Source organism: Equus przewalskii, chromosome 15 (assembly GCF_037783145.1).
Source record: "Equus przewalskii isolate Varuska chromosome 15, EquPr2, whole genome shotgun sequence".
Lineage (NCBI taxonomy): Eukaryota > Metazoa > Chordata > Mammalia > Perissodactyla > Equidae > Equus > Equus przewalskii.
In genome coordinates this window covers 84519828-84531696 of record NC_091845.1, presented here as the reverse complement: position 1 = coordinate 84531696, position 11869 = coordinate 84519828, and the positions used below count along the sequence as shown (strand labels likewise).

Sequence of the window (11869 nt, the reverse complement as noted above, 5' to 3'; positions counted from 1 at the left end):
ATAAGGTTGGATTAATAGCTATCATATCTGTTACTCTTTTCTGTTTGTAGCCCTTGTTCATTGTTCCTATTTTTGTCCTCCACTCTTTTTGCATGTGTAGTTTTAATTGAGCATTTTGTATAATTCCATTTTCTTTCCTTTTTTAGCATGTCTTTCCCCACCCCCCGCCACCTTTTTTTTTTTGCTGAGGAAGATTCACCCTGAGCTAATATCTGTTGCCAGTTTTCCTCTGTTTTGTATGTGGGTTGATGCCACAGCTTGGCTGCTGAAGAGTAGTGTAAGTCTGTGCCTGGGAACAGAACTCAGGCCACTGAAGCAGAGCACACAAAACTTAACCACTAGGCCATGGGGCTGGCTCTCTTTTTCCCCGGTTTTAATGCTCGCCCTAGAGTTTGCAGTACCCATTTACCACTAATCCAAGTCTGTAGTCCTGGGATAGTGTTTGAGTGAGTCTGTCCCTCTGGACTGGGAACTTCACAAGTGTTCCTCAGGATTTTTCTCCCGGCTGTGGGACAGGAGGGTGGGGTAGGATAGAGTGGCTGGAGTTGGGTATTTTCCTTCCCCAGGTCAGTTAGGCTGTGATAACATGCCAGCAGGTTAAGCTCTGGTTAACCAGTTTCCCCCGAGGGCAGGCCTTATTAAGAAGAAGAGAGTGTTCTGGCATATTTTAAAATGGTTCTTTTTTCAGGAAGCACAAGAGGATTTTTTCTCTGATATTTACTGTGAGAAACTGATCAAACTCCTGGAAGTAAATCTCACGATGTTGTAGGGACCCCCCCTATGAAGGGTCCCCCTGAGGTTGTTTTCGGGGGGGCTGGGATAGATCAGCCCTGAGCTAACATCCGTGCCCATTTTCCTCTACTGTCTACGTGGGACGTCTACCACAGTATGGATGCCAAGTGGTGGCATGTCCGCACCTGGGATCCCACCCGGCGAACCGCGGGCTGCCAAAGCAGAACATGCGCACTTAACCACTGCGCCACCTGGCCGGCCCCCACCCTGAATTTTTAACTCTCAGGCTTGTCCCTCGGAGCCCCCAGCAATTCATCGATTGTAGTTCCGGTTGCACTGCTCACGCACTAGTTCCCATAGGTAGTTTCTGCTCCTGCTCCTGTCGCTCCAGTGAGCTGTGACTCCCTGTGTTCAGCTGCCTGTCCCTCTGATCTTGGGGGCAGGGGTTTGCCTGTGTCCTCATCTCTCTTATGGATCCAAGAAGAGTCGTGGACTCTTCAGTCTGCTCAGCTTTTCACTTGTTGCTAGGACTGAGTGGTGACTTGAAAGCTCCTTACGTGGAAAGCAGCTGTAGATTTTGTTAAATGCCAGTGTGGCTGAGAGAGCTTTTTATTCGAGGTGGAGAAATTTAAAATGTGTCAAGAGAATCCAAATGCCCAGTGAGTTCTAATTATAAGTATTTTGCTCCAAACAGGAGGATCAGACAAACATGAAGTCCTGGGTTGCAGAGAGAGAGGTGGGTTGGGGACTAACAGAAAGTCTTGCTCCAGACGCCAGGCTACCCAGACCCGCTCCTGGCTTTTCTTTCATCTCTGTAATCCTTCTTGGAAAGGCAACATTCACAGTGAGGGGCTCTGACTTGGCTCGGGCTGGGTCCTCTACGAGGCCCCATCTATAAAATGGGTGTATCGCCAGTTAGTAAAGATGCTCTGGTTTTGCTCTGTGTCTAGTGTTGTGTTATTTTTTTCTAATAAATCCAAGGTAGGTATCCAATGCCATTTCTTGGTATCAGTTCCTGCTCTCTCCTTGTTACTTTTGTGAATAGGAAGAGATAGAGCACGGTGTTTCCTGCAGTATTGAGAATTTCTAAGAAAACAGGCTATTCTATTGTAGGAAAAAAGTCAAAACCAGAGTATGTTTATATTTTTAAGTACAAAACAGCCAGAGAAATAATACAATCTTTTGTGTTAAGTTGATGATGATGTGTATTGCATATCATAGTGCTGGGTTTTTTTTTTCAACTTCTGCTGAGGCCTGGTAAAGGATCTACAACACTGTGTTGAGAGAAGGCTGTGTTCTTACAGAGAACAGAAGAGATAGCGTCTGATAAAATGGGCCTGTGCCTCCGAGTCTGATAGCGGTGCCTTCTGATTTTGCCGTATCTCTAGTCAATGAAGCCACAAGGTGAGATCATTCGAAACATTTTATATTAACTTGGGGGAGGCTAGATAAGGGAGAGTAGCAAAACTTTAAAGTACAATCTGGTTTAATCAAAACCAGGAGACCGTGAACTGTTTGGGACTCAGAAGGAGAAGGGAGAAGTTGAAAGTGAGTGTGATCAATGAGCCCCAGCGGGGCTGCCCACGATGGCTTTTCCTCCTGGGAAAGCTGTGCTTCTCCAGCGTAAAGACAGCAGATCTGTTGAGGGAGCTGCCTGGAATGGGGAGTGGACTCTGGCCTCTGGGAGCGGGTTCTGCCCTCTCAGGAAGGCTCACCACATCCTGTGTGTACACGGGATGACTAATATTTATTACAGAGCCGTGCGATGGTACAGCGAGCAAGGGTGAGCCCTGGTCACCTTGGGTCTGTCACTAATTGCTCCCCCCGTAGAATGTGATGTACCGCTGGTCTCCTTCGGCAGGTTTGGAGCCACCAACAAATGCTACTTTATAAATGCAGCTCAGAAGCCCAGGCGCGTGTGGGGACAGCTTGTCAAACAGATTGCATGCTCACCCTGACTCTTGGTGGCAAAAGGGTTCTCCCTACACTTCCTTTGCCATCGTGGCTGTGCTTTGATTGGCTGTTAATGATGTCATGACACTGTTTACTTTTCTTAGTGAAGGCAAGGATCTGAGTGCATCCACGTTGCATTAAGCAATAGGAGAAACTGCACGGATCTTGAGCCGTGCTGCACTCATTTACTATGAGCCTGGGATGTGGCAACTCAATGCAACACCCGTCCACTGTGTGTCCTTTGTTATTTACAACTTTTGGAAGTTTCTGTTTACCTTGGTCCTTCCTCTTGGACTATCTTTCTAAGTTTAGTATTTGGGCTGCTGTTAACAAGCTGTGTCTTTCCACAAACACAAGGCAAACTACTAGGCACAATTTGAAAACAAATTTACGCATAGAATCCTGCCTTGACAAAATTTCAAGACAAGGAAGATTTATTTATAATTGAGAGTTGAATTGCAGGTCTCTGAAGCTCATTTCCACAAAGCGGAGAAAGAAGACAGGAGGCATTTGACTAGGTGGTTTTAGAAAAATATTAACGTATCTCATGAGCTCAGAGCAGGTTAGATAGCTCCCTGGCATTTCTAGAGAGGTAGGAAAATACTCACCAGAGTCTGCGAGAAACTGTTTAAGTCAAGTTGAATGTATGCAATACTGTTCAGATAGATGTCACGGAACAGACCAAAAGGTTTTCAGGAGAGGTAAAGTCTATCAAAATGTCTCCAAAGTTTTGGGTTTTTTAAAGTATGATTTTACCCTGTTCTACACAAGATGTATACCAGAAATTTTGGTTGCACAGTCAAAATAAGAACAATAATTTTTCACAATTACTTTTATTATAATTTGGAAGTAGAATGTCCAGTGGAAAGTTATGGACCCCAATGAAATAAAAATCGCGTTTAAGGACCCAAAGAGCATCCTGAGACAAGGTTCAGCTTTCGGATGTTTAATGCTTACATATCCTCATTATTCCATCCACATGATAAGCCTAACAAATATTTGTTGATGCTGATGCGAGATACTTCACATGATTTTAGCATACTTGTTAGAAGCATCCGTGTATTACAGTGTTCCTCGAGGTTGATTCTGGTTTCACTGACGACGTTGGCTGGCTCTGTGGCATCTTCAGAAGTTGCATTATTTGTTCAGCACGACTCAGTTGCTTGAAACTACTTTTCTGGACAAAATTCAAAATGCATTGTTTTTATTATGCCACATTCATATTCTAAAAGGCAAATTTACATTATATAAATAAACTAATTTTGGATTATCATTAGAGTATGCGTTCATCTATTTGCATTAGATAAATATTTATGGGTATCAACCCAAAATTCCCAGAAATATTTAGAATCTTGAACTTAGATAAAATCACTGTAAATGTATTTAAGAAGTTCTGTAAGGGACTATAAATCACTGACATGTACTGTCCTTTGCAGAGTCACAGCTTGGACAAGGCCACAAGGACCTAAGGGTGCTCTATGACCCACAGCATCCAGCCTGTCCTCAGACTCTTCCTGCGATGGGGGATGGCTCGTGATAACTCTTCCAGCTTCCAGAGGAAGCGTGGCTGGTTGACCTTGCTCAACAGTCTTAACCTTTCTGCATCTCAGTTTTTTCACTTGTAAATGTGTTCAAGACGTATTCTTTGCCTTCCTACTATGGGTCAGACAATCTCAAGTATTTTTTAGGGGGAGGAAGGGGAACCAAGGCAGGGTATAAATAAACAGATAGATGAAATGGAAAACTGAGATGCACAGAAATTTTAGGCATTGGGGCTACAGAGTTGAACAAGACAATAGTCTAAAGGGAGAGACTGGGACATAAATAGTTATGAAGACAGTAGAGTGAGCAATTTAGTGAGGCACAAGGCATTCTGGGCACTCTGGGAGCACTGCTGTTTGCTCTTTTAGCAGTTCCTTCCCACCCAACCTCGAGGTACTGATTTCCCATAAAAACTGGCCGATGGCTATGCTCTCTGGATCAGGACTTCCCTCCAGGTGCCCCCTCACCACTTCCTCCAGAGCCCCCTAGGCTGTAAACTCCCATGAAAGCAGCGATCCCATCTGTTTTATTCATCCTTTTATCCATGTAAACTTGCATATGGAACCCCCCAATAAATATTTGCCAAATAAATAAACAAATGGGCCGTATTCAGAAGCTAGGGGAGCTCCTAAATGAAGTTATGTCAAGTGTGACATGATCTTCTCTTTCTTTAGTACTCCATCTGGAAACATAATTCTGGTGTCAGTGGTCTAGGACACGGATCAAAGGAGGCTGAGCTAGGGTGGCCGTGTAGGAGGGTGTTGCAATAATTAAGTAAGGAGGGGTAAGGGGTGAAGTAGGGTGATGCTGAGGACACTGCAGGGTAGCCTTGACGGCTGGCTGGGTATGGGGGGTTAGGGAGCGAGAGAAGTTGAGGATTTCTTTCTGAGTTCTGCTTTTGTATTTTTTTTTTTTTTTGAGGAAGATTAGCCCTGAGTTAACATCTGCTGCCAATCTTCCTCTTTTTGCTGAGGAAGACTGGCCCTGAGCTAATATCCATGCCCATCTTCCTCTATTTTATGTAGGACCCCTGCCACAGCATGGCGTGCCAAGCAGTGTGCCATGTCCGCACCTGGGATCCGAGCCAGCGAACCCCTGGCTGCCAGAGCAGAACGTGAGACTTAACTGCTGCATCACCGGGCCAGCCCCTACTTTTGTATTTTTGATCAAAATAAGGCACTGAGTTTCTAGAGGAAGACTATGAGTTCAGCTTTGGACATGTTGCTCTGAATTTGGCTGTGGATGGTAAGATGGGGTCACACCCACTGGGCACGAGATCTGGAGCTGACGTTTACACATTGTTGACTCCCCAACACCGATTCCACTCCTCTCTCAATGTGATCTGGGAAATTGCCCTCATCTCAAAGGTGGGCCTGATTGATCTAAAAGTACTGATCTGAAAGTCACCCTACTTGCCAGGAATTGGTTCAGGGATAGACATGTGATATAGTTCTCATCAATGACAGGCAACGAGATGTTTGCAGGAGGCTTCTGGGAAAGGCCGTCTCTCCCTGTGGATCTGGATGGGGAAGCCTCCAGCCCTGGCGCTCCTGACAGCTTTCCTACAGCCACAAAGATCCAGCCACAGGATGAGGCCAAGTCTGTGGACCACAGCGCCGAGAGAGAGCCTGCTTCCTTGACGACATTGTTGAACCTGCTCATCAGTTATCTTGGAAGCTTGTACTGGCTGTGGACTGCCTCTTACGTGAGCATTTCTGAATCTTTTATGATCATTTTGGTGAGGGCCTTGTTAATGACCATTGAAAGCATCTTAACTGAAGCAGCTGAAGCTATACATTTGGTGGTCACCAGCCAACGGTGACAGCTAAAGCCAGGGATATTAAAGAGATTACCTGGGAAAAGCAGGCTGAGAATGGATTTGTGGGCACCTTACACTTACAATTGCATCCAATTCTGAATTCTAGCCTATGACTCAAAATTCTTTTTCCAGTTGAACTCAGTCTCCCTGGGTCTGCCCTTCAACAAGTAGCCCTGTGACCCTGAACATTCTGCAGTCACTTCGCCTTTCTGGGTTTCAGTGAGCTCAACTGTGAACCGGGGTATGTATTCAGTCTGTCTACCCACATGGGCAGATTCAGGTTTTATAGAGTTTGAAGCATATGCAATCTTGAGAGGTCTTCTTAAAAACTGGGAACAAGGGCTGGCCCGATGGCGTAGTGGTTAAGTTCGTGCACTCCGCTTCAGTGGCCTAGGGTTCGCAGGTTCTGATCCTGGGCGCAGACCTAGCACCGCTCGTCCAGCCATGCTGTGGTGGCATCCCACACAAAATAGAGGAAGACTGGCACAGATGTTAGCTCAGGGCCAACCTTCCATACAGAAAAAAAACGCAAAACCAAAAAACTTGCAACAGAGCCTTGGAAGAAATCAGTGCAAGTGAAGGGCCCTCAAGCTTCAAGGTACATCTTCCTCTGCTTCACTTCAGGGTTATAGTGTAGAATGAGTGAGAGAAAGCGTGCAGCGTGCGCACCACGTGGTGACTATCCCATGAAGGTCAGCTGCTATGATTGGGAATAATTTAATACATAAAATATATAATTTAGATCCAGATTGTGGACATACACAACTGCATGTGCTTCTCGAATTTCCGTGTTGCTGGTTTTAACTCCGCCCCTCCCTCGCTGTGTCTGTAGGGCCGACTTATCCACTAGGCCCATGGGGAACAGGGCCTTGGGCTCACAGTACTTTTAGGAGCACACAAAAATGTTTTTGTGTATTTCTTTTCAAGTCAGAAGAAAAAAATGAACTTTCCAGTTGAAGAAAATATTTTAATACATAAAGTAAGTCCATTCATCTTTATTCCAATGCAACGGTAAAGTCTAATTTTTAATATTTTCTTACGGAGGAAGAGACCCACACAGGTCAGGATGCTGCCCTGCTCTCTGCCGCTCCTCCTGTGCTACTCTTTTCTCTTCCCGTGATTTTTCCCACCTTCATCTCTTCCTTCCTGTCCCCACTCTTTACCATTTTATTTCCTATTATTCTCCTACCTCTAGCGTTTTCTGGCCTATATCCATATGACTCTCGTGCAAAATGAAAACATAAGAAATCAAAACAAGCATTGTCCTTGTGTTAGTTTTTCTTTCCTGTCTCAGCTGTTTAATTCCTCACGTTGCCAGCTCTCGGAGGAAGGCACGTACCGCCTCTCAGAATGGAAGACTCGGTGGGGCGAGTTGGAGACTCACCTTCTGCAGCTGCAGCCTCTGAGAGCCTGGCTCCCAGCGAGGTGTCGCAGCTCCGGGTTTCCCACACTGGAACGTGGTGAAGACGAAGAACATTAATTCGGATTATGGAACGTGGAAGCTCCCTGCGCTGTGACAGCTCATGAGAAAGAGAACACCGCTTCCTTTTTTGGAAGGAATTGGGAGTGTCACGTATGTATTAATTCTTGGGTTCAAGCCGAGTTTCTTTAGGGGTGAGGTGCAATCGTTACCTTTAGGTCATCCTGGGTGGGGGCGTAGGCTATTATTTTAGGTTCTTCAGAAGGGAGGTTTGCCTAATCTTAGATGATCAAGTTTCCTATTATGAACCTTCCTTCAATTTTGAAAGGTTATCATTCATAGTTCGTGCTGATAGAGAACAATGTTGGAAGCATTCCTTAGTTCAAGGGGATTTCACGCCTGGGTAATTTTCAAGTTTTACTGTTTTCCAGCTTACTAGCCTGCCTGAGGATCCCTACTGCTTCTTAAATTTCACAAATAAGCGAGTTAAAGAAAAAAGCATACACACCAAAAACAAACCAATACTTAACTCCCTCTTCCAACCACCCCACTGTCCCGAGGGAGATATGCGCAAAGTCAGAAATAAAGTGGCAAGTTTCCTGTTTCACAAATGCCTCGAATTCCGATTATTTCTTGAAGACAGATTTAAAACAAAGACTTTTATGAATAACGTACAGATCATTAAGATTGTAATCTCCAAACTCTAGCGTGTAATATAAGCCTCTGATTCAACATATAAATTCACACTGATTACCCAGAATGATTTCCAGATGTTTACTCTCTGCATGTAATTAAATTTTGGTAAAAATTATAACTTACTCAGCTGCTTTTAAAAAAACTCTCAACAGAGACATGAAAGAAGTTTTCACTGAGAAATTTTTCCCCGCAGGAGCCACTCATCATGACAGAGATCTCTGGCTTGCTTGAACCCACTCCTGGTTTTAACCAGAGAAGAGAAGGTTGTGATAAGAGAGACAATGGGTTGATCACCTCAGATCTATCATTTGGGATTAAATTGCCACAGAATTTGCATGACAGAATAGAAAATGGGTAAAGTAAATCATTGAGTCTGTATTCACGGACGCAAAAAGGAACAGGAAAATATTACAATGGGCAGTAAAATTAAATCTTCAGGGAGAATCAAAGTGTTATGGAAGCACAGGATATGAGCATTGTCTTTTTATGTGTTGGGAATTGAAATTGTAAGTTTGAGAAAATCTGTGCCATGTGTCAACTGGAACGTGACAGTATAACGTACAATAGCAAGCAAAGAGATAGATGTCACGCGGTGAAAAAAGGAACAGAAGTTAGATACCCAAGAAAATAGTTCAAAGATACACATCTTGTAGAAATCATTTAAATACATTAGAAGGAAGGAAATGGTAAAATAATCAAATACTGAGTGACAAAGCAGAAGAGAAACACCGTGAGCGACAGAGGCGGAGGCAGAATAATTTGATGAGAGAGAGAGGAAGAAGCAGGAAAAGGAGCCAGCACGAGGCAGTGGTCCTCTAATGGCCGTTTCTCCTGAGAAAAGCCTTCTCCTGGAAGGGCACGGTTCCCTCCCCACTCACTGCTTTGATTGGTGTGTCTGCAATGCCTCAAGCCCACTGGGTGCAGCCAACAGATTCAGACCCTCCAGAAGGATCACCCAGGATGCCATGCCAGACACCAAGTTAGTGCAGTGTGAATAACTAAATATCAATGCAAGTGGACTAACACTTAGTGAGTGTGTGCTCCCCGAAGGAGGCAGGCGTTGGCGTTTCAACAGGAGTGTAGGGTCTCGACAGAAGAGCAAAGACTCTGATGAACATGTGGTGACTTGGGAGAGGGGACACGAAAAGGCGACAGTAACTGAGCCCAGAGTTCTTAACTGCTTCTGGAATAATTGACTTTGCATATTTGATGAAAGCCTCAGGCTGTACCCAGGAAAATACACATCTGTGTGTACAGACAAAATCCTGCTTACAGAGCTCCGGAGTCTAATGTGTCCCCTGGTCTGAGATCTCAGAGTTCTGAATGTAATGGAGATCCCATTTTGAATAGAACACTATTTAAACTGCTTACTGATTCACTTCCGTTGCAACCTTACCCAGCGAGACTGAGAGTGAGGCACTGATGTTGTCCCTCTGCAAAATCTTTATTGAAACAACTGCTTCCTCAATCTCCCAGCAGAGCTTGAATTTTTGGTTTGTTTATGTATTATTTATACCTTGCTGTGTTCTAGAAAAATTTTGACTTACAAAATCTGCATAATACACATTAACAAAGTAAGTACTTGGAGGAATCAGGGTGAAAGGAAAAGGTGGGCAAAAAATCAAAGTCCAGAGACAAAAATTAACAGAGCCTGTAGCCTCATGGTAGACATAAGTTACAATTTTGTAACTTCCTGGTGGCCAAAGCTAAGACAAACCCAGGCTTAAAAATAAGTTTTCTAACAATCCATAAGATAAAAACTAATCAGGTTATTGGGTTATTGGTTAGGGTATATATTAGGCTGCAAGTAACAGAAAACCCAACTAATAAGGGTTTACGTAAATTGGTGGTTATTTTTCTTTCTTAACAAGAAGTCCATAGATGGGCAGTTGTTCAGCCATCTAGGTTAGGTTATCAAAAACTCAGACTTTTTGAATCTGTCTTCTCTACTAGTGTTGATTTTCATCACTCTTGTAGCCTCATTGCCTCAAGTAAGCTGCCACAACTCCAGACATCACATCTGTGACCAAGGCAGGGAGAAGGCATAAGAACAGGATAGGGAGCTCTCCTCCCAAATGTATTTTTTATCAGGAAAGCAATTGCTATCCAAGAAGCTTCTTGTAAACTTCCTTCCATATTTCATGGCCAGAACTTGGTCATATGAATATCCCTCGCTACAACAGAGGCTGGAAAAGTAAGCACCTGCTTTTTTGGACTTTATAGAGAAAGGAGGGCAAGTGTGAGCCTTGGGGTGGCTTTGGGTTAATGTCTTCTGCACAAGATATGAACAGTCTTTCCCGATGTTGAGCAACCTCACTCCCAGGTGTCCTAAGCAGGATACTGCGTGATGCCTCAGACCAGCCCTAAACATCAGCCCCGGCAGTAAATTCAGCAGCAGATTCCATCACGTTCCATGGAACCCTGTGTTTCTCTCCACAGGCTGATGGCTGAGGCTAGGGTGCAAATTTGGAAAAGGCTTTAAGAAAAAGTCTTTAAGGAATCAAAACAATACATCAGGTTCCCAGCCCTGTTATGATCTGGTTTAACCCAAGGGTAACGTTTGTCTACCTAGAGTGATGTATGGACAGCAGTGTGCTCGAGCCCCTCCTCGTAAATGTTATTTCCTACAACTGGACATTGAATAAGAACGGGACCACAGGGAGGCGAAGGCTGTGGTCTCCAACACACGCCTCCCTGGAGCGCAGAAGCCTGCCTCGCTGAGAAGGGCGGGTACAGACGCCTCAACAACCAGCCAGTGAGAGAGGAGGGTACGTGCTCCTCATACAAATTCAGACGCATAACCAAGACGTGTGCCTGACCGACAAACGGTCACTGACAGGTCGGGGTGAGGCCCCGTAAGCCATAATCCTCCCACTAAATTCCTCCAGCACTCTCTCCATCTCGGTGAGAGTAGACACAGCCCAGATTTGTGCAGCTCTGTTGCTAGCTATGAGTTGACTCATTTTGGAGCCCTAGCCCATGTTATTTTTCATTCAATAGACTTAGATATGTTCTTAGAAATGTTGAGAACAAATATTCCATGAGTGAACAGTGGGTGGTGCTTGCCTAGGTAACACCAGAGGGATAGCTTTGCACAAGGAAATCAGCAGCAACGGACTTCAGGCTATTTTCAGTAACGATTACTTGAAATAAGCGTTACTTCGATTCTTACTGTTTGAAGACCAGGTGCAACGGACCGGACGCCAGAGGAGAAAGGCCCAAGGAAGGAAGACGTGCTTTTCTTTGAAGAACCTGTGAACTGGTGGGGGCAGGGGGCACACAAAACAGACATCTGGGAAAGAAAAGGAAACCAGAACGTTTGCAAACACTGTTGTTTTAATAAAGGGTAAATTCTACTTTGGGAAGAAAAAGCTACAATTTAGCTGTAATGCTCTTCTGTCTAATTCTAAGTTTAAGGTCTTTTGCTTGATAAAAAGGATTAAGGTCTATGTCTTGTTTTATAACAGGAGGAGTTAACAAACGAAAGGAGTTGGTGAATGGGGTTTCCTGATGGGAAATTTTAAAATACACCTGTGAAATATATTCATCATTATAATCGACCTACATCTTTTGAATTAATTGTCGGTTTAGATTAGAAACAGAGAAACACAATTTACTAACTGTTTTTTGTTGCTATAGACATAAGGAGGCATTCCCATCTTATTTGGGGTTTAGTAAGAAATGAAAAATAACACCATACAAATCAC

The 11869-nt window shown here is 44.2% G+C and overlaps 3 long non-coding RNA genes across 4 annotated transcripts; 2 read left to right on the top strand and 1 right to left on the bottom strand.

The window, feature by feature from the left end:
• Nucleotides 1–1252: 1252 nt before the first annotated feature.
• LOC139076240 (uncharacterized) lies at nt 1253–4260 on the top strand. The gene is made up of 3 exons (XR_011527628.1): nt 1253–1391; nt 2037–2136; nt 4122–4260. It is a non-coding gene; the product is annotated as an uncharacterized lncRNA (long non-coding RNA).
• Nucleotides 3503–7568, bottom strand: LOC139076241 (uncharacterized). The gene is made up of 2 exons (XR_011527629.1): nt 7431–7568; nt 3503–3862 (listed from the first exon to the last, which is right to left on the bottom strand). It is a non-coding gene; the product is annotated as an uncharacterized lncRNA (long non-coding RNA).
• LOC139076239 (uncharacterized) lies at nt 5253–8077 on the top strand. Of its 2 annotated transcripts, XR_011527627.1 has the most exons (5): nt 5253–5932; nt 6179–6287; nt 6974–7025; nt 7365–7619; nt 7898–8077. It is a non-coding gene; the product is annotated as an uncharacterized lncRNA (long non-coding RNA). The 2 variants fall into 2 exon arrangements; XR_011527626.1 differs by lacking the exons at nt 7365–7619; nt 7898–8077 and having other exon boundaries at nt 5792–5932; nt 6974–7109.
• Nucleotides 8078–11869: the final 3792 nt, after the last annotated feature.